The 23592-nt window shown below is 46.1% G+C and overlaps 1 protein-coding gene across 1 annotated transcript in view; it reads right to left on the reverse strand.

The window, feature by feature from the left end:
• KCNIP1 (potassium voltage-gated channel interacting protein 1) overlaps positions 1–23592 on the reverse strand; it is a gene marked incomplete at its 5' end in the record, with an annotated part of 373601 nt that overhangs the window by 310821 nt on the left and 39188 nt on the right. The gene's annotated exons all lie outside the window — the stretch shown is intronic.

Consider the following 23592-nt stretch of genomic DNA (forward strand, 5'->3'; position numbering starts at 1 on the left):
GCACTGGTGTCCTCCCTTGGCAAGGGCCAGGAGAAGCAGGCACATTGCTAACTCCAAGCTGGATGCCCGGCAGGTTCCTAAGCATGTTCCAGGAGTCTGCATGCAGCTGGGCTCTCCAACAGCAAACACTTCTGCAAGCAGCACTGCAAATTCAACACATGCACCCCTGGTGGAACAGCCTGAGCCCCGCTGTGTTCGCTGGAGCTGCAGCCTTCCCTTCTGCAGCAGCCTCTGTCCAGCTCTGGAAATAAAGGTGCTTCAGGTGTCACTCATGGCACGTAATGTGGGTCTGGGGGCGAGGAAAACAAAGGAAAAGACTGCTTCTACCAGCAGGAAGGTGCACAAAGCGACTCAGAAAGGCATCACTCAGAGCATGCCCACTGCCCAGGAGCCCCCGGGAGGCTGAGCCTGGCTCTGCTCAGGGCAGCTGCAGGGCCCAGCACTACTGCAGCTGCCCCGCAGGCACCCGGCTGGGCTGGGGATCCCTCTGAAGCCAAGAGATGCCAAGATGGGATCAGCTGAACGGGGCATGCTGCTTGGATTGCAGCCCTTCTAGGATAACAGAAAATCGCATGACTCTGGGTGAGCAGCATCAAAACTACAGCCTGAGCCATCCTGCTGGCATGCTGCAGCTGTGGGTTTCAGAGCTGGACATTTCCTCCCTTATAATTGTTATTCAGACGATAAAAGCTACTCGTTTATTAATAAAAGGATTCCTGTTATTGCTGCCTGACACACAGGTCAATTCTCTCACATCTACCTACACAGACTTGGCACAAAAAAGCTTTACCTGAAAGACAAAATAAATTCCCATTTCCCAACTGGTGTGCAAGGCACCAGGACGATTCCCTGACCTCACGGGGAGCACTGCCTCTTGGTGGGGAAAAAAACTCAGGGTGGAGAAGGACCTAGTGCACAGAGCCCTGGGGCAGGGCTCACATTCAGCTTCCTCTCCACTTTCCCTTCCTGGTCTCCTTGTGTCAACCAGCGAGAGGAGCAGGGTTGCTAGCCATCTCCTTCCTAAAGGGCTTAGGAAAACACCAAAGAAAGCAGCTGAGCAGCTTGATGAGTGGTGATTGTGAATCATTTTCCACCACTCAGAGCTATAGGTGCATTTAGGCAGACCACCGTAACTGAAGGGAAGGGAGCGTTTTCACCCCCCTTTCTTACAGATCCCATTCCCAAGAACCCCAAATTCCAGTGGGATTTCAGCCTGAGCAGAGCCAGTCACAGGTTCAGCAGCAGGTCTGGAGGGGACAGACCCCAGCATCACCTTCCAGGAGGGCAGGGAGAAGGCAGGGCCGCACTGCTTCTCATCCCTCACCCACAGGATGTACAACCTGGTACAACCACATCTTCCACGTAGAGAGTGTTTAAAGAAATAAAACCACCACAAGCAGCATTTTGACCGATGACCCTGTTACCCGTCAGTGGGTGTTAAGCAGAGCACACTGTCCCCCTGCTTTCCTGACTGAAGCAAGAGTCACAGAATCACCTAGGTTGGAAGAGACCTCCAAGATCACCTAACCTCTGACCTAACAGTAACCAGTCCTCCACTAAACTGTATCACTAAGCTCTACATCTAAAGGTCTTTTAAAAACCTCCAGGGATGGTGACTCCACCACTTCCCTGGACAGCCTGTTCCAATGTCTAACAACCCTTTCAGTAAAGAAGTTCTTCCTAATATCAACCTAAACCTCCCCTGACACAGCTTTAGCCCATTCCCCCTCGTCCTGTCACCAGGCACGTGGGAGAACAGACCAACCCCCACCTCACAACAGCCTCCTTTGAGGTACCTGTAGAGAGCAATAAGGTCTCCCCTGAGCCTCCTTTTCTCCAGACTAAACACCCCCAGCTCCCTCAGCCGCTCCTCGTAGGACTTGTTCTCCAGGCCCCTCACCAGCTTCGTCGCCCTTCTCTGCACCCGCTCAAGCACCTCGATGTCCTTCTTGTAGCAAGGGGCCCAAAACTGAACACAGTACTCGAGGTGCGGCCTCACCAGAGCTGAGTACAGGGGGACGATCACTTCCCTAGCCCTGCTGGCCACACTGCTTCTTATGCAAGCCAGGATGCTGTTGGCCTTCTTGGCCACAGAACCCTGTGGAGAAGATTTTTGCTGGGCTACCCAACAGAGCTGGGACCAAGCACCCAGACATGAGCTCACCTCACTGCTGGCCTCAGTAAACGACCTGGCACGAGTCACTTGCTCCCACACACGCAGCTGAGCAGCAGCAGCAGTGGTGGCAGCAGTGAACACAATGCATGCAGGCTTACCAGAGCAGCCTGCACTCCGCATTGGCCCTGCAACAACGGCACAGAGACAGAGGACAACTGGAGACCGGCTCAGCGAAGGCTGTGCCACTTCAAGGAATCTAGCCCCGGGTCCCTGAAGCCCACATGACAGCATCTCCTCCACTAATCGTCCTGGCTGGTACTCCTAGCATGCTGCGCTTGTGCCTTCTGCTGCAAACAAATGCCATTATATAGAACAAGCCGAAGCAATGTAATAAAAATAGCTAGAAAGCTCAGAAAAAAAGAAATGAAGTTAAATACATGTACATTAAGTGAATGCCCTTTTGATGTTTTACTCGAAGGCATTGATCCGTTTGCTATTAATACAGATACACTGCCGCATGCAAAGGCATGTGGTTTGGTGACATTTCCAAAGGAAAATATTTGAAGTGCAAAAGAAAGATTTTCTTCGCTTGCCTTAGATATGAGCAGACAGAAGTGTAAATAAGCAATGATAAAAACTGCAAACAATGTCTCAGGGTACTAACACTATCATTTGAGATTTACTGTTTTAAGTTACTACTCAGTGTTTTAATGCACACTAAAGCCAGGCTTTTGAAAAGCACAAGAGTATACACAAGTTTGTTTTTTTTTTAATGCTTTCACTGTCTGGTAAAAAGCAGTCACAGTGTAATGGGTAAATACATCTCCATAAAGCAGTACCGCTGAAGTCATTTACAGCATCCTCCAGATTTGCATGCTTTCCTACACAGAACTCTTAATGCATACAAAATTACACCTTCAATTATAGCTGCTGTTCAACAGCTCCTTGTTTTAACATTAAGTAAGAAGTCAATTTATAGCATCGAATGTGAAATTTCAACAGAAGCTTCGAGTCTGGGCAACAGAGTCTCCGGACAGGTAAGAATGCTGCAATCTGAGACAGAGACAAAAAATGTTCGGATTTTACAGCTTGTTTCCTGGTTATTTGCACTTTCTTGCATTCAAGCAGCAACATTTCCTTGTGGCTTCGGTTTCTCCTTCTGCTGACACCTAGCTTCACTCCGCAGCTGCCACGCACAGTGCTATTCCATAATACCAAGATTTCATCTGAACTACTTGAAATAATTCACTTAGTTCAATGTAGTACACTCACACTTTGGCTTCCATTCACCTCTCTAATTTTTATTCAAAGCTTTTTTTTTTTTTTTTTTTTTTTTTTTCCATCTCAATTACTGCATGCATATTTCAGCAGAGACAGTGTTTTAAAGCCTCTGAACAGGGAAATGTAAACTAATTTAGCCTGCATTATACCACTGATGTACTACTAAAACCTGAACACTTCCTTTTCACAGAACTGAGATACTGCTTTAAAAGACGCTCAAAACATAATGGTACACACCAGTAAGATTAAAATTAAATTATAATTGAGTAAATATTTAAAAGGATATTTATGAGGCTTGCTGCTCAATTATGTACATCAGAGCTTCAGAGCAACACGCTTTAATGGAGGTTTGTGCCCACAAACTGACAACGGGCCCACAGCTGAGGAACGAGCACATTCCCACAAGAAAATAATTAAAAAACCTCATGTTGCTGATTTTTCCCCTCAGTGTGAGGCTGATCAGCAAAAAACAAGCTCAGTGCTTGAATAAATTTTTACCTTCAGCACTTGTTTTAGAAGCAGAGTTAATCTATTTATTTTACATTTGGCTTGTTTCCTTGCACCAATATAAAATGCAATTTGTAAATATAAAAAATTCATACACAAAAACTAATTGTTATAAAAATTGTATTAAGCCTGAAAGCATTAATCCTGGACTTCAGTCGCTCAGCACGAGGGCAATAGCTGGTGCCACCCTTTTAATTCTTTGAAATGTGCCAAGGAGCCAGAGCACACCTGGGCAGTGCAGCCGAGTTGCTGGGGCACACACCGTGCAGGCACCACAGAACCACCAGATCTCCGGGTGGGAAGGGACCCACAAGGGTCACTGAGTCCAGCACCTGGGTCCTCAAAGTACCGCCCCAAAAAATCAGACCGTGTGTCTGAGATCACTGTCCAAACATCTCTTGAACTCTAATAGAATAAAGACTCAAAGGCAAATGCCTTTAAAATTATTACTTAGGACACAAAAATTATTCTAGAATTTTTGGTCTTTGTTTTGCTGGCATTTTTTATTTCTATGACAAAATAAATGAAGGCAGGTGAAAGCCAGGATAATATTCCTTTTCCTTTCTACAGAGGTCAACCCTGTTACCAGGAAGCCTGGCTTCAGAGCAGGCCTGGATTCCTGTTTGATGGGGCCTGAGCAAGACGGAGGGTTTGGTTAGCCAGTCCGGTGAGGGTATGCACAGTCTGCAAGGTGAGACAAGGAGAGGGGCTCTGACTCCTCACTGGAACTCTCACACAACAGAGGATGAAGTTATTGGGACAATTTTGACAGATTAATTCCACGTCTTCTATGTAAGAACAGCCCAATACATTTACATTGTCCTTTCTGTCTCCAGCACCATGTTGATGGCTCAGATAATTTATTCTGCCAGTTCCCTGTTTATTTTTCCAACACTTAACCAGCCGGACTGCTGGACCTCATCACCTCATGACATCCTTCATTGCTGAAAACCTGGGTAGGAGAGCAACCAACCAAACACAAAACACACACACACACACACACAGAGTTTTGCCTCTTTTGAAGCATGAGTGGAGGTTCCACCTGGTTCCATCATGTGCCAGGACACCAAGCTGAAAGATGTATTTGTGTCTTACACACTCGGCTGTGTGGTCACATCGCTCTGTCAAGCCTGCTGCAAGTCACCTTCGTTCCTACAACAACCTTCGTTCCTACCTGTACAACAACCCCAGGAGAAAACAACAGCCCTGTTTTCATTATTTTATAACTTTTGGAGGTGGATATATACTAAATTTGTTTTATTTCATAACTTTAATTTCTAACAGCACATGCTTTAATACTGCTTAGGACAGTAAATTTTCCCAACATACACAGAATCTCAAATTGATCCTATTGGAAGTACCTGAATAAGCAAATAACTCTACATCATACTTAGCATACTTGGATGTCCATGTGCTTACTAGAATATTAATATTAGAAAAAAAAAGGTAATAAATGAAACTTTATTATCATCATCTTTGTGAAGGATTGTCCTTGCTTGAAGGAGTCCTGGGAACTCTTGAGTAAGCTCATAATCCTCTCAATATTATCTGTGTGCACGTGGAAAAGACACTCATCCTTTACCAATTCTGACAGCCAGATTTTTTTCCTTTAATAAAGACTCATCGTTATTCCCTTCACTTCTTTTAACTGGTGACTGGGTTTCTCAACCCAAATCCCCAACAAAACTATGACACTTTTTTAGGACGTTCTAATCTAATGCTGCCCAGACATTAGAGCTTGTTGGGTAAAATGGAAGACCACAGATGGGTGGCCTGCAATCATTAAATACTACTGTTCCTCTAACACAGAGAGCCATACCTTGACATAAAGAATAGCATTGCTTGTATGAAGCAGTATCAGCCAAGTTCAACCCCAAAACAGAAGACAATGGGATGGACACCCCATCACGCTGAGAGCTCGGCCACTGCGCGCAGGCACCAGTCGCCCTCGCCACCCTCTGCAGCTGGGACCCCTCCCGTGTCCTGCTCAACGCCCTCAGCCCCGCTCACTGCTTAGCATTACGGGTCCTTTCTACCAGCTCATCTGCTGACTTTTCTCTCTGCTTGCTTTAAAAGGACAGAAGAAAGCTAGGCATGTTTTCCCGTACTGACAAATACACCTCGCTGCAGAGATCTATTTTTGCTCCTTTTGATCCTCAGTAGGTAAATTGTTCTTAGAAATAAAGGGCCAAAGTAATCAAATGAGACTAATTTTGGAAGTGCTGGCTGAAAAATCATTTTTTTTACTGAAAAATCTTTCTCAAGTAACACAGGTAATTAAAATAACAGCAATTAAATATGTGTGAACCAAATCAGAGAACTCAAGCTTAAAAAATGCAAATCCAAAACATTCAACAACTCTGTTATACAGGCAAGTATTATCTACTCAATTCAGAGGCTAACCTAGCTTCAGGTATTAAAAGCTGTATATTTTGCAGTTCCAGATCAGTGAGCAACATCCTGGCTACAAGAAACTGCGCAGGATTTTCCTCTTTAAGATGTTTTTGGTTTGAAACGCCTTGCCAGAGAGGCTGTAACAAGATCCCCAAGATTTGAGAAAGCAAACAATTTTTGCATCTCCTTTGTGTGCCCCAGCCTTCTGTCGGTGTCCGACAGCAGTGGTGGGTATGCCTGTGGGAGGTGTGCCCAGGTTGAAGAACTGCTCAGCCAGGTAGCGGAGCTCCGGGAGGAGGTGAACAGGCTCAGGAGCATCAGGGAATCAGAGATGGAAATTGACTGGTGGAGGTGCACTCTACCCTCTCTGAGGCAGGCTCATGAGCCTGCCACAGCACAGGCATCTCCTGTTATGCAGAAGACGGAGGTTCCCTCCTCCTGCCAGGCAATGGGAGGAGACCTAGATCAAGGGGGGGAATGGAGGCAGGTGCCTATTCGGGGTGGTAGGCGAGCCCTCTCTCTGCCCACCTCACCTTCTCATCTACCCTTAAATAATCGATATGAAGGACTAGAACAAGACAATCTGAATGACAAAGTAGATAAAAACTCGTCCCAGTTGGAGGGGGTGCCTAAGACAAGGCGACCTACACATCGCATTGCCATATCATCCTTCAAAAAAGAAAGAAGGGCTACTGTTATGGGGGGCTCCCTTCTGAAAGGGACAGAGGGACCGATATGCCAACCGGACCCAACCCGCAGAGAAGTCTGTTGCCTCCCTGGGGCTCGGGTGAGAGACTTTGCCAAGAAAGTCAAGCGCCTGGTATGGCCCACTGACTACTACCTGCTACTGGTCTTTCAGGCTGGTAGCGATGAAGTAGCAACGAGAAGTCCGAAGGCGATCAAAAGAGACTTTAGGGATTTGGGGCGACTACTTAGAGGATCAGGGGCGCAGGTTGTGTTTGCCTCTGTCCTTCCGATAGGGGGGGATCGAAGCTGAAAGGCGTGCTGTTCACATAAACTCGTGGCTTCAAGACTGGTGTGACCGGCAGAACTTTGGGTTCTTTGATCACGGGAAGGTCTATGCTACACCGGGCCTCATGGCACCGGATGGGATGCACCTCTCTCAGAGAGGGGTAAGGATCTTTGGTCAGGAGTTGGCAGGGCTGATAGATAGGGCTTTAAACTAGAGTCGAAGGGGGAAGGGGCTAAAACCAGGCGCGCCGGTGAAGACCTAAGGGATGGTACGCTAGAATCAGAGGGGCTGTGTGCCAGTGAGGTCCTTCGGTCAGCTCCACAAGGTGCTGAGTGTAAGGAGACGCACCTGAAGTGCTTCTACACGAACGCACGCAGTATGAGGAATAAAATGGATGAGCTAGAAGTCCTGGCCCAGTCCCGCAACTACGACATCATCGGCATAAGCGAAACCTGGTGGGATGAGTCCTGTGACTGGGGTGTTGCGATAGATGGTTACAGGCTCTTCAGGAGGGACAGGCAGGGTAGGCAAGGTGGTGGGGTGGCAATGTATGTGAAGCAGGGGCTGGACTGTGTGGAACTTCAGGTCGGCAATGGCAAAGTTGAGAGCCTCTGGGTAAGGATCAAGGGACGAACGAATAAAGGGGATGTCGTTGTGGGAGTCTATTACAGACCGCCTGGCCAGGACGATTGCGCCGATAAATTATTCTTTACAGAACTAAGAGAGGCCTCGAGATTAACTCCCCTTGTCCTTATGGGGGACTTCAACTTGCCAGACGTTAACTGGGAGTGCCACACGGCTGACACGAGCAAGTCCAGGAGGTTCATGAAGCACCTAGATGATAACTTCTTGGTGCAGGTGCTAACGGAGCCAACTAGGAAAGGAGCCCTCCGAGACCTGTTGCTAGAAAACAGAGAGGGTCTGGTGGGAGATGTGGTGATTGGTGGCCGCCTTGGTCATAGCGACCATGAAGTGGTTGAGTTCAAAATTTACGGTGACAGAAGGAAAAGTACCACCAAAACCTCATCCCTAGATATGGGGAAAGCGGACTTCAGGCTGCTCAGGGAACTAGTCAGCAAGGTCCCCCGGGAAACTGCTCTTGAAGGCCTCGATGTCCACCAGTGCTGGTCATTCTTTAAGCGATGCCTCCTAGAAGCACAAGATCAGGCAATTCCTAAATATCGCAAGTCAGGCAGGCGGGGCAGGAGGCCGGCGTGGCTGACCAGGAACATTCTAATGGAGATTAGGCGGAAACAGAGAGTGTTTCGCTACTGGAAGGAGGGCCAGGTGTCATGGAAAGAATACAGGGATGCTGTTCGTGTTTGTAGGGAGAAAGTTTGTGTGGCCAAAGCACACCTAGAGTTGAAGCTGGCTGTGTCTGTGAGAGAAAATAAAAAGGGTTTTTTTAGATATGTGAATGGAAAAAGGAGAACTAAAGAATACATAGGGCCGCTCCTTGATAGGGAAGGTCTCCTCACAGACAATGACGTAGGCAAAGCAGAGACGCTTAACGCCTTCTTTGCCTCTGTCTTCAATGCCGATGATGGGCTTCGGGACCCAGGGTGCCCTGAGCTGGAGGACCGGGACGGTGGGGATGACAAACTACCAACCGACCCTGAACGTGTGCGGGATTTGCTACTCCACCTGGATCCCTACAAGTCCATGGGTCCGGATGGGATTCATCCCCGGGTGCTAAAAGAGCTGGCGGACGTCATCGCGGAACCTCTCTCAATTATTTTTCAACGATCCTGGGAATTTGGAGAGGTCCCAGTAGACTGGAAGCTGGCAAATGTTGTGCCGATTTTCAAGAAGGGTCAGAAAGAAGACCCTAGCAATTACAGGCCTGTCAGTCTCACGTCAGTGCCTGGTAAAATCATGGAGAAGATGGTTCTCGAACTTATTGAGGCGCACCTGGGGGACAAAGCAGTCATTGGTCCCAGCCAGCATGGGTTTGTGAAGGGTAGGTCCTGCCTAACTAACCTGATTTCCTTTTATGATAAGATCACCCGTATGGTGGACCAAGGGAAACCAGCTGATGTGATTTTTTTGGACTTCAGCAAGGCTTTTGACACGGTTTCCCATAGGATCCTACTGGACAAAATGTCCACCATACAGCTAAATAAAAACATCATACGATGGGTGAGCAATTGGCTAACGGGCAGGGCCCAAAGGGTTATGGTAAATGGGGCTGCATCAGGCTGGCGGGCGGTCACCAGTGGGGTCCCTCAAGGCTCCATTTTAGGGCCGGTACTTTTCAATATTTTTATAAACGATCTGGATGTAGGAATAGAAGGTATTTTGAGCAAGTTTGCTGATGACACCAAACTTGGAGGAGTTGTGGACTCGAATGAGGGTGGAAAGGCCTTGCAGAGGGATCTGGATAGGTTGGAGAGCTGGGCGATCACCAACCGCATGAAGTTCAATAAGAGCAAGTGCCGGGTCCTGCACCTGGGACGGGGAAACCCTGGCTGCATGTACAGACTGGGCGATGAGACGCTGGAGAGCAGCCTAGAAGAGAGGGATCTGGGGGTCGTGGTAGACAGCAAGTTGAATATGAGCCAGCAGTGTGCCCTGGCAGCCAGGAGGGCCAACCGTGTCCTGGGGTGCATCAAGCACGGCATCGCTAGTAGCTCAAGGGAGGTGATTGTCCCGCTCTACTCTGCGCTGGTGCGGCCTCACCTCGAGTACTGTGTGCAGTTCTGGGCACCACAGTATGAAAAGGACATGAAACTGTTGGAGAGTGTCCAGAGGAGGGCTACGAAGATGGTGAAAGGCCTGGAGGGGAAGACGTACGAAGAACGGCTGAGGTCACTGGGCCTGTTCAGCCTGGAGAAGAGGAGGCTGAGGGGAGACCTCATCACAGTCTACAACTTCCTCGTAAGGGGGTGTCGAGAGGCAGGAGACCTTTTCTCCATTAACACCAGTGACAGGACCCGCAGGAACGGGGTTAAGCTGAGGCAGGGGAAATTTAGGCTTGACATCAGGAGGGGGTTCTTCACAGAGAGGGTGGTTGCACACTGGAACAGGCTCCCCAGGGAAGTGGTCACTGCACCGAGCCTGTCTGAATTTAAGAAGAGATTGGACTGTGCACTCAGTCACATGGTCTGAACTTTTGGGTAGACCTGTGCGGTGTCAAGAGTTGGACTTGATGATCCTTAAGGGTCCCTTCCAACTCAGGATATTCTGTGATTCTATGATTCTATGAAATGACCAGGTGCTTTCACAGAATAACTCAGATCCTTACTTATATCTACACCGAATACAAATTGTCACATAAAAGTCCGAATTGTGGGGATTAAAGAAGTAAGAATTTCACACAAATGTTACATTGCTTAGGGAAGTGCAGTCTCCAAACAATATGCCAAAGAATGTCTCCCATGTGGGAACATGAGTAGTGTAATATGAAGAAAACCAAGAACAAAACAGAATAAACTAATGTGGGATCTGCAGAGTGCAGCAGGTGCTTACACATCTAAGACTGATTTTGTGTCATTGGTATCCATTAGAAAGAGGCACGGTGCTCTGTGCGGAGGATGTGTTACCAGAAAACAATCCCCAGCAGCGCGAAGAAGTGTTTGCTGACTTCAGAAGAGGAAGAAAAAAATGCAAGAGAAGGGGAGGCAAGGGGAAAGGAAGAAAACAATGCCAACGGAAACAATGCTAAGCTCTCTCCCTTCATTCTGATGGAAAAGGTAGCTGCAATACCAGGCAGTAATTCTGATTAATATTAAAAGTGCAACTTTCACGAACAAGCTCCTTGAGCTTAATTGACAGGCAAATTCATCTTAGGAATAAAAAGGTCTATACATCACTTCCTGAAAACTGCTGAAATTTGAAGTCAGCTTCCTCAAATTACCATCAGTTAGTGACCATAAATAATTAAATAGTGAAACAAATTGTGAGCCAAGTCTCCGCAGACTCCATTTTGCACTGAAGGACCAAAGATCTTTAAAACCAATTTAATGTAAAGAACTTCAGAGTCCCCTTTTTCCTTCAGTTCTGAAGAGAGCAATGGCAGAGAATAAGAACTGTATGCATGCTCATCTGCTGCATTTCAGCAACAAGGAGTTTCACAAGTACAGGTTTCAGAAGTACAGCTGCTCTGCGCTGAGGCTGATAACTTAAGCACAACAAATGGGTTAAAAACATAATCGTGAAAAAGTGTTCCCAGTTTTGTGGAGCTGTTTCATGGATCCTGCTCCATCCTAAAGGCTCTTTCTAACCACTGCCACCATCTCAGAAGAACCCAGAAGAGAAACTTTTGCTGACCGCAGCCCGTGTAGGCAGCCCTTTCTGTGCTGGAGGCCAGGAGGAACAGCAGCTACCGCCCCAACGAGTGCTATCGGCCCCACCGCCTAAACCGCACCAGGTCACGGAGGCAAGCCAAGGCTCTGAGCAGCCTCCAGCAGGATCGCACCACCTCCAGCTCATTAGACATTCCTCAAGCATTTGAGAGCCTGGGACAAATGCAATTTTTGTTATATAAGGGTTTCTGGGGAATTTTCCCTGCCAGCACAACTTCATAGCTTAGCATCCTCAGCACAAAAAGTCACAGCTACCGATTAATCCTGTTCACTGCAAATCATATTTATACAACATTTACACCATCTTCCCTTCCTCCCAATCAACGTATTTACAAAAGGAAAGTAAGGAGATATCTGTACTATGCTAGAACTCGTACAGCTACAGCCAAACCAATCCATCCTCTTGTACACTCTCTTCTGTAACATCCTTTATGCAATAAGTTTTCAAAGCTTAACGAATACTTTTATTTAAAAAAATAAATAAATACAAGCACCATGGACTCTGATCTTCTGCAGTGCAAGCTGTCAACAAGTACCTGGAATCCTTCACCGCTGGTAAATCCTCCCTTTCAGCTGAGGACCAGCGCTGCTAATCCCTGACATCAAGGCAATGCGTTCACCCCAGTGATGGGAGCCAACCAGTTTTAAAGACCCCATAACCAACTCAAGTGACCGTGACAGTAATTTATAATCCTAGTGGCACAGATTCATTTAGCAGCCCAGGTGGCAAGGGGCAAAGAACAATTTCTGGTTTTTTGTTTGGTTGATTGTTTTCCCCATATTTAAACCTATTTTTAAGGGACAGCAAATATCAGTGTAATACAGATAAGATACCTGAAGTGTTGGCTGTGTTCACAGAAACATACTGTGCTTCCCAAATCCAAAAGGCTCTGTGCTGCTTTAAATACAAAATACCAAATATAAGCAGATATCCTAATTTTCCTATAGTGGTTGTCAGAGTCTGTGTTCTTCATCCTACCTTACTTTTTAAGATACTTATGATGTGCCCTTCTTAATCATTGATAAAATACCATCAACAAAAGAAGTTATTTTGGCCCAGTAAATTTCAACCTGCAAGTCCAGAATACGCCTACAAAACAGGAGGAATTCAAAACTGGGGTCACCGTTTCTCAGGGAAGAATTTGAAACAGCAAGCGTGGAAAAAAAAAGATTTTCATAAAGTAGTATTTTGTAACTTGCACTTTGGAAACAAACACACAGAGTGCTCACAAAACTCAGATTTCTGTCCTAAATAGGTTCTAAACAGGCAGCTTTACTACTTCCTCAAACATAAAACAGATCTTTTAAGCAGACAGTGTAAATCTCAATATTGGTTAGGATCTGCTGCTAGCAGACATCTGTACAAGAAACCAGTCCCATTCACTGTAAACAAAGATTTTATCTCCAGTTAATCACAGGTTATCCCGAAACTGGGTTCCCTCATCCAGCTAAGGGTACCTGGCATTAGCTGTGCTTCTCCTGCTGTTATGGAGGCCCCATGGGTAACAGACAGACTTCCCAGCAGCTTACTTAGCAGGCAGTGTGCTTTGCAATTGAAGCAATTAATGAGAGAAGCCAAATTCAAAAGGTTCAACAAATCAAGGCAGTTCCTGATTTCACACTGCTGCCCCCATTCCAGACTCCAAATAAACACCAGAGGCCCACCATGGCCCAGGAGGTTTAGCTCTGTGGCACCGCGGAGGCAGAGGAGGATCAGGTACGTGCGCTAAGCCCTGGACCAGATGGAGTGATGGATGACAAAGAAGTTTTTAAGTATTTCAGCTCCTTATCTACCTCTTTGCAGTATACTGGGGAATAAAAATCAAACAAGCATCCATTTCCAAAAGCTGTTCACAGGCTTAGAGATAAGCAAAGCTCAGTGAGGGGTGTGATCTGAACACGTACTTATGGAAACATCGGCTTTCAACAGTGTCTTATGACAAATTTTGGTTCCTGTTACTATTCTTCCTAGCCAGATATCATCCCCACAGAGTCCCGATTACTGCGCTCCACAGCTGTCACAGGCATGAAAAAGGAAGCACAAATACCGTTGTTCATTTCTTCTGATCTTCCTTATCATCCTCTATTTCCCCCTCTAAGTAAACTCTTTTCTCACAATTTCTCTTCTTTCCTGTTGTTCGTTTTCCATTGGTCTTCTTTCTGTTCCTTGGTAGAACAGACAGTGGTTGTAATGACATAGCAGAAAAATACTTGCATAAAAACATGCTTCGGCCATTCCAGCCCCCCTATAGCAACAAGCTTGAGCAGTTACATTCATCATGGCAAGTATTCATCCACCCTCACAGATAAGTGCTTCAAAACAATCTGACTATCATTAGAGACACCACAGTCCACAAAGAAAGGAAAAAACAAAGCCCCCAAAGCTGGCTGCCAGCAGAAGACAGCAACCATGTGCCCTGGTTTGAAGCCTGTTGTCATCAGAGAGGGGAGGCGGTGGCAGCAGCACTATTCCAGTGTGGAAGCCATCCTTCACCTCGGGTTTAGATTCTGCAGACTAATGCTCTTTGGGTTTAAGACATTTAGTATTAGAGCAAGGCATCGCAGCACATTTACTTGGAAGCCTTCACACAAGACCACCGGCAGGCTCAGAGGACTTAGCACACACCAGCGACATCTCAGGCCTGCCCCAGAGCCATCACATCTTTTACAACTTGAGCACGTGTATTTTTTTGTTGAGCTCCTATGCTAAATGAAAGACCATCTTCCACATGCTGATATCATTTGTCTACAAAGGGTGTTGCTTCTCAAAATTCTCTAGGCCATATTACTCTGTGCCCAAAGCACCAATTCTCGCTGTCTCTCACAAGCCTGTTTCTAGTGTTTTCAGCATCCCCCTACAATGCTGCATGAAGCAGTGGGTGCTGGAGATCCCACGCTGTTTTCAGTCAAGCTAATTTCAAGAAACATCACAAGCTTTGGCCTGTTTTCACTTGGGCTGCTGCCGCCAGGAAAAGCATCACTCTTTCCTCCACCTCTCCTTCCCTTTTTAAGGACTGACCACTCTTCAGAACTGCAGCAAAAGGACAGCAGTTTGAAGGCATTACCGGGTCACATGGGCAAGGCCTGGAGGTAATAAAGCAGGTCAGGAAAGGCCAGCCAGCTGGCAGTAAACAGCAGCCTGGGCTCCTGAGGTGGAAAGTGGGGGAAGGCTCTGCCGGAGGGACTCGGAAGACTGACTGGAGTCTTAGAAGCAAGTCCAAAAGGCTCAGTGTGAATCTCCAGAAGGCTGCAATGTAAAAAACATGAGAGAAGACTACAGGAAGCCAGGATTTTTAGTGCAAAGCACACCACCTGCTTTGCCCCACAGATATGTCTGGCAGAGACCTCTCTTTGAGCTTGTAAGCCTAGTATCAGTGAATTTAAAGCTGAAGCAGTTAACTGTATCTGTCTGCTTGCCAATGCTTTGAAGAAGCCTTACTTTGTACACGCAAAGAGAAAAATAGGAGGAATTAGAAAACGCTCCTCTTGCAGAGCACCTGCTGTGGGTACCCGCTATTTTCTCAGCACCCGCGCTCTAAGCAGAACATAAGGGGACTGCAAGGGGCTCTGATGCATCCCATGGTGACAACGCAGGCCAACAAGGCAGTACGTCAGGACAGCAGGATGCTGCACCATCACGAGGCCTTGGCATGCACCAGGTTCTGGTGCCATCTCGTCTCCCGAACACCAACCCAAGGAGCACAGCCAGAGTCCGGCTTTCTAACAGTTTGCATACATTTGCTTTTTGGCCCATGAAAGAAAGCCGCAGGGCATCATATGAGAAACTCATGCCATTTTCTTATTTTAGGCATCAAAGAGGTCTCGCCAGGTGAACAACATGCAGACAGGTGCTGCAGGTTCTGAACTACGAGCACACGACATGGCTACAGATTGTATCTGTCTTTTTATCCAAGTTTCAATTATATTCATTTATGGATCATTTTGCCATCTTGCACTTGGCTCTAAAATCCTACAAGAAGTTTGCAAACCCTGCAAAAATCCTGCTGAAAGTCTCTCGCCTGCTCCCAAGGATAGACACCTGCCAGTATGCGCAGACTTCGAAGAGGTTTTGGCTAGCATGTAGTTATTTCCAAAATATTTTACTGAAGAAACTGTGGAGATGTTCCCATATGCAGCTGTTACCCTGGCATAATTACCTTTGCAGAAATCTGATCTTGTAAATTCAACTTCGAGATGTAAACCACTTGATGTAAAGGGCACCTTACACACGCAGCTGTTTAGCATGTGGCAAAAAGGACAGGCAGCCCCAGGAAGCTCCCACTGCTTCCTGCACCTACCGTGTCAGCACTAGCAATCCATACGTAAGCTTTTTGGAGAGCATCAGCACCACAGGCAGGGTGGGGGAAATAACTTGAATACATTATTGGTTCTCATTTCCATAACGAGCCTGATTAGCCTCCAACAATTTATGCAGTAATACCCGATGATGATTTTCAGTACAAGAACTTCATTATCACCCACAGAAAAACAGACAGCAGCCTTCTTTTATCTTGTCAGGGGGAACTTGGGCACTGGGGCCAAATTATAGCCATGTATATAGAGTACCTCATGGTACACCAGATGCACTTGGTCTGTCCCCTCCCATTCACTACTCTGTGAGCTTCTCTGTTGGTCCGAAAGTTACCCGTACTCAGCTGGAGAAAAGACACTGCAGACACTGATCTCCTGGAGCACTGGCTTGGTTCCCCCAGTTCCTCTTAGCCACTTTTCAGCAAACCAGGCACTGCAAGAAATATTGCAGCTACAGATTCTCCTTTTTGTCAGAATCCCGCTTTAGCTGATCACACCAAGTTTCAGATAACCCCACTGAAGGTGTGCACAGGCTGTCAGCACAACTCCTGCTGCCACTGAAGTCGAGTTGGAAAGTTCAAGTTGGTTGAGTCCAGGGAGACAGCATTCTGCTTCACACGTAGTGTTCATCCTCCCTTATAGATGAATGCTTAAAAACTATCTAACTATCACTGGGGACACCACCATCCACCAAAATAAAAATCAGGAGCACTGTTTTTTATTTTATTTTTATTATAATCAGGAGCCGGTTCCAAGCCTACCACAGCAGCGTTCCCATTTCACTTGCATCCCTCATGAACCCTGCAGTGTCTCTTAACTGGTCACACACAAAGTTCAGGCAGCAGTTTTCACCCTTCAGCCTGAAAAGCTGCTCTTTCAGTTGAAAATTGAATGAGAAAAGCAACAGACTGAAAGAACCTGAGGGAGATAAAATAATTTCGCTTAGAACAAAGAAATCCAAGGGGAATGCAGAACTGCTGAGCAAGTACAAAGGAGATAACAGAGATTAAATCTCACCACTGTTTGTGCCCTAAAGTAGCGAGCCATAGCATTTCATCAAGAAGCTTTCGAATCCTGTAAAATGTTTCAGAAATTCTCAGTAAAGCGCATAGCACTGTTAATGAAGCTCACTAATGAAGGGCTAGGGTTTATAAGCTCAGTTTCCACCCTAAATGAGACCAGTGGAAATTTAACATAAAGTCTTGTGTTTTCCTAAGTCACTGCTAGGCTCCACTGATAATTAGCCATGTACAAACACTTGATAATTTCATGTGCAGGCTGAACTAATATGTTTGATTTGGATTTATTTCCCAAGCTCAAATAAAAAAGATATTTTTCTTAATTCAAAGCAAAGTTTTGGACAGAGGCATTGTGGGTTCACCTCCCAAATCCACACGCATCCTCCTCTTCCCTTCACTTTTACAACATGACAGACAAGCACCTCTGAATTTCTCACTCATGCCGAAGCTTTTCTACTTCACACACAAATAAACCCATGAGAGAAAAAATCTCTCTCTCAGGAAAGAGGCAAGTATCTGTATTGTGAGCCCAGATCATTGCTTTGGGGCTGGGGATGGCCAGTTTCTAGTCCCGTCTCAAAGGCATCTCTACTTTATATAACTAAAAAGCTCCCCTAGGACACTGGAAGGGGTAAGATATTCCAGCAGATTTGATAGCACAAAGCTAAGGGAAGTGTTATAAAGTTTTGGTTCCAATGTCTTCTAGCAAATCAGAGCTCTTCCCCAATTACAGTGCCATAGGATCCAAAAGAGGCTGAGAAGACCAAGAGTAAATTTTTAGCGTTCAGCTCCTTTGCTCTGCAGGCAAAAGGAAATTCAGACTATCGGGATCCAATTCTTCAAGTATTTATTTTTAATGCAACAAACATCTCACTCTGGACAGGTCTCTGCTCAGCTGCAAAGGTTCCCTCCTGCAAGCTGCTGTTGTGAGCAAATGGATCTGTAAAAGGAGGCTACAAACTGTGAGCGTCAGCACTTGCTGCACTTCAGATCAGGGGGAAAAAAATCAACCTGGATTTACTGGAATAGAAGGAGTGTCCTTATTGTAGTCACGTTTGCATTCATGGTTAAGAATGATAGATCAGAGAGAAGAAATCCCACCAGGCCCTGGGTCAGACATCTTTCTCAGAGAGGCTTGTTGAACATGGCCAGCCCCCCAGCTGCCCCCTGGAGAGCAGAACAGCCCTTCCTGAAGGAAAGAATGTGCCAAAATATTTTGGCTGTGACCGTTCAGTAATTCTCTCATTTTAAAATCAAGCAGAAAGCCAAATCATACCTCCTAAATGGAGCACTCATTCCTTCCCCTCCTAGCAAAGCCTCCCGGTGTTGCAGAACCTTCTCCTGTACGAGTGCCAGTTCCTGCGGATAGCAGGATGCACAAACATCAATGTCTGTGGATGATCACAGGTTTCGGTCTTGGTTCATCACCCTTTCCTTCTTGCAGCAGTGCAAGGTCAGCAGCAATAACACAGAAACCAAGAAACTAGAAACCAGAAGTAATAGCCACATGGTCCAGGGGAGTTCAAGTAAGGAAAGCTGACCATTACAGAGTAAGGTCTGGCGGTTTCTTCTCTCTGCAAAGCTAATCTCTGCTACTTCCTCTAGCAGCAACATTGGTATCCTCGTCTTTGAAGTGTGACAAACTCAGACCAAGGTGATTATTAAAATTAAACCCAACGTCAATCGATTTTCTCTACATTTACATATAATCGTTGACAGGAGAAGCAATTTTCCCACTGAAGCACCTTTTTATTGGTGAAAAAGAAGCCAATGTATTCTAACTGAACCTGGGCAACCTAAATCAAGCCTATGCTGGTATATACTCAAACCTCCCTTCTAGGGAGGAGCTGGGTAAGACCTCCAGGTGTCAGCTGCTTGTGTACAAATACAGCTTATTTATATCTTTCCAGTAGAATACACATCCTAAGGGCCAACAATTTTTTTTTTTTTTTTTTTTTTTTTTAGGTTTTCTTCCTCTTTTCTGTTTGGGAAACTTAGATATGCACACACAACTCTGCTGGGCTCTCTGTAGCAGAGTGTGAAAGTGTTAGGTATTTCCATCAGCTCACTTTTCCCTTGTCCGAGATGCAAACACGTCCCTGTGGCACCAGAGCTACTTGTGTTGCCAGTTTCATGCCACCAGGACACCACAGTACCAAGATGCTGCTCCAACAGAAAGAGCCCTGCAGCACAAGTGTGGGCCGAAACGGCCCTGAAGTGACCAAGCAGCACAGCAGCTTTCCTCTTTGCCTGCCCCGAATACATGCTCCTCTTGCCCAGTGTCAGGGCCTTAAGACTTGATAACTTCAGTTTTTAGTTACCAATTTAAAAAAAAAAAAAAAAAAAGGAATGACATTGTACTAGATTCATATAGACCAAGATTGCAGAATAAAAAGACTTCCAACCCAGTAGTGTGACCAGCAGAAAAAGGTGGGGAAGGTGGGAAATAACCTCACTTTCTGCCTCTGTTCTGTCCAGACAGGACGTTAGGGCTTCTGATGCTTGAAAAAAAGACCATTTCCCATCAATTCTCCCCCCCAAATTCCTGCCACTTATCCCTCCAGCTCTCCCTTCCTGTACTCCACACCCAGCAGCTGAGGCTTTTATTTCCACGTGGCCCAGCAAGCTTCAGCCAGTGCAGCTGCCAAGCCCCACACGGCTCCGTGCCCCCCAGCTGCCACCCCACGCAGGCACCCTGCAGCTGGCAGCCAGCAGCCTGCCCACCTCCTCCCATGCACAGGCAAACCCGACGGCCTCTGCCTCTCGGCGAGGCTGTAATCACTGCAGATGTAGTTCCACAAGCCCGCAATGTGTCTGCAGTTAGCTTCTAGGGGCAACGGTACTTGGAAATAGATTAAAATTCCCCAGGTATAGGAAAAACTAAAAGTAATTGTGTTACTTTCATGAAAAGTGTACAGCAAAGCACATAAAACGCCTAGATATTGGGACTGTGCTCCAACAGAAAATTTAACCGCTTTAGGGAACACAAGATCAATGCTATTATTTATAGATGACAATCTTCCTTACAGTAACCCTCTGCAACAAAAGAATAATATTAAGGAAAGGAAGCTTTCCTTCTATCAATCTGAACTTTGGGAAAGAAAGAAAATGCTGGGAACTTTTCCCTATAGAACAGGTGTGATGTAGAAACAAAGGGCATTTCATATTACTTTTTTTTTTTTTTTTAAATCCTGCCTTTAAGCAATTTAATTCTGGGAAAAAAAAAAAAAAAAAAAGAAGCAAGACTGCCCTTTGCAATGCTGTATTTTACATCTTCTTTCTGGAGGGAGAGTAACTGACAGCAGCAAGGGCGCGATACCCTTCCAGAACTAGGTTTGGGGAGCATGGGCAGCCAAAGGGGAGAGCCTCCCCTCCCAACCTCCCATTCCCAATGCAGGCAAGCGGCATCCTTATGTGGGCACAGCAGGGAGGCAGGACCCACCTTGCCCCAGGCAGCCCAAGACAGCAGCAGCACACTGGGAGCCGAGCTTCCAGCAAGGGAACAGCTTTGGGGTTTGGATACACAACATGAGGCTCTTCAAACCGGGGGATTTCAACAGGCACCTCATGTGAGCCCTACCCACTGACTCAAAGTATTATTTGATAGGCAGCAACATAGTACACCACTTAAATGTGGTGTATGCTTGTACAAAAGTTATTGATATCCAGGCTCCCCAAAACACAGGAGTTATCCCCCAAAACAGAAAAAATAATTCTTCACAACCTGCCGTGACAAGATTGCCTGATGTCCAGAACTTAAGCAGCAAATGAAATCGTTCAAATGACACTAAATTTGATTAACTTAGGGCAGTTGTTTCTAAATTGCATGGGCAATTTCCAGAACCTGTTGGACTGCACATAGTCCTGGTGTTCTCGGGGTTGCGTTGGGCAGGAGACCAGACCTCTGCTTCAGTACAAACAGTGAAAAGAAAGGAGTGAGAACAGCCCCCTTCTGATCTCTTCTGCTATACAGTACCGTGCAGTTCTGTTCATCTGTTCAGAAACATTACTGCCATCCGCTAACTTAACACCATGAACTGTTATGTCTAACTACCTTCTATTAAAGGGTCTTTACATTTTTCATCTTTTCCACTTGTGTTTTTGTCACTTGGAGCACTACAAAATACATGGGAAACAAGCAGTTTTCCTTTCACTACATACTGAGATATATGCAGCTAATATGGTGAGTACCTTCCATTATTCCATTAAGGAATTATGTTTCATTAATCTATTCGGCCTTAAGACAGTAAGAACAGATATATCTTTGCCATTTAATAGATAAGGAGTTCAAAGCCCTTATTCAGGCATAGTACCGACATTTAACAGAAGAAATAAGCACAAGTTACCCATTTTGCTGCAGCAAGCAGCTTCAGAGCTGGCAGCAGAGCCCATCAGCACCAACTGCCCGCCAGCCCTCCACCCCCCTCGGAGGAGCATCGTGTACCCTACGCACTGTGCTTAATGCTACCGGAGAGTTGCTGCAAGAAGTTCCCAAGTTCAGGAAAGGCCTCGCACTTGTGCCAGTGTTAACTCGAGCACGAGGAGCTGATCATGAGCCTGTGCTCCCAGCTGCTTCTCCTTCCCTGGAGGCAGATTCTGGTCTGCCTTCACGGAAAGCTCCCACCAGCATCCAGGATGCTAACCACAGGCGTTACATGCCTGTGACACACCTTCCAACAATAGCAGCACCAGGTCCAGACCATGCTGAGAACACACTATTCAGATTTGCATGTGACTGTCACTGCGGCCAGGCACAGTACAGTGGGACCGTGACAGTGACAGGAGCCAGGTCCTTGGGCCCATCCTGACTTTCCTTCATCAATAACTTCCACCCCCTCCCCCCGTTTTTTTTTTGTTTTGTTTTGTTTTGGGGGCGGGGGAGGAGTGGAAGGAGGAAGGGCTTGCAGAATTGGATTGTTTTTGTTTATTTCTTGCTATTGAAGCTCCTCTGTCAGGAGTAATGCTATTAAGAACTGATTACACATGCAAGATCCAAACTGAGATAAAAGCATATGCACCTATTCCCTGAATAAAATCCATGCATTTATTCTCAGAAATCAGTCAGCATCCACTCAGGAACCAGTTAAGCATCTTCTCTGGCTCCAGTTTTGAGACAGCAGTAGAGTTTCAGAACTTGAGAGCGAAACGAGGTCCCCCAGCTTTACGGCAGGCACAGCACCGCACAGGGCACCCACCAGGGCCCTGCTGCCTTCCACTCGCTGGTTCGCCCCCAGCACACAGCCACGACACTGAAGTGGGACCTCGAACAAATGATACAAAGTCCCTGCTTAAATATTTGCAGACAAGTCTGAGTACTGCTCTGAAAGTGGTGAGTTACCAGCAAATCCGCCCGGCAGTCTGTTAATTCGGTTATTTAACAGGAGCAGCCAAGTTTGGGAACTTGGCCTGCATCTGACAGAGACGTGCCAATGCCTGGGACATCTCGCCCCTTCTCGCTCACGTCGTTCTCAGGATTTGTCTGTTCCTTGCTCAAGAGCCACGGCTTCTCTTTATGATGCCCATTAAAAATGACAACGTAGTACCCTATGAATACGTTTCAATTAGGAAGGGGGAAGCTAATAACTTTGCAGTGCTTTCTGAAGATCCAAACAACTGTTCTCATTTCACAGCTCACTGATTCTTTAGAAGCAACAGAAAGTCCTGGAAATAAAATGGCAAAACTGATTAAACTGCCTCTGCCTTACAGCCATTCAATTTTTCTTCTTCTCCAACATGAAAACAACCCATATGGATGATCGGCGCAAAATGAGCAGATCTGACCAACTAAGAGAAACTTGTTTTCTATTTAACTCCTGAGCTGCTCTTTGTGTTAGAGCTACGAGGGAGCTTACAGGTTGCAAGCTCACGTCCCTTTTACCTGCCTGTAGGCACTATTTATAAGTTGTGACTAGGACTTGCAGGAGATCTACCTGTGAGCCTGCCCACTGCGTAGGACAGCCCCCTGTGTGACAGGTCACCTGCAGGCACAAAGCAACTTCTGAAACGCCACAGCAACAAACTGCTCTGTTCAGCAGCACGTGCAGTCGATCTAGGCTCTCTCGAATTTCCTCACAGCTTCAGGCTCACAGGAGAGTCAGTCCAGCCCCTTGGGAGAATTAACAGCCCTCTGCCCTGAAACACAGCCAGGATGGCTGGGACCTAACAAACACAAAAAGGAGATGGAACAAATCACTTGGCAATAAAGAGAGTGCACAAAGGACAAAGATGTGCATACCCACTGCAGAGTAGTACAACAAATAAAAGCCAGAAGCTGTTTTTCCTGCCACTGCTGTAAGGTCTGCAGATCCTTTATATTTTTATATTAAATTTTTTATTTTTCTATTTTTTATTACAGAAGTTCAGTCTTTGTATGCTAACGTTTGCACGATTTCTCTTTCAGAGCTGTAAACTCATGCTTTCTCTCACATTTTTTCTTCCACTAGCACTTGCAAAGAAAATAATTCCTCAGGAATATCTATCTTAATCCTCTTGGTCTGACAGCTTCTCGCAGTTCTGGAGCTCTACTTTAAACGCAGATGCTTCACTAACTCACAGTCACCACAGCTTTTTCAAGTCGATGCACTGCTTATTTTAAAAAAGAAACACAGGAAATCAGCCCTCAAGTCTTGTTTATTTTTGCTTTAGCCCAAGGGTTTCATACATTAAAATAAAGTTAGTGGGATGCAA

This window comes from Aythya ferina (assembly GCF_964211825.1).
Source record: "Aythya ferina genome assembly, chromosome: 14".
NCBI lineage: Eukaryota > Metazoa > Chordata > Aves > Anseriformes > Anatidae > Aythya > Aythya ferina.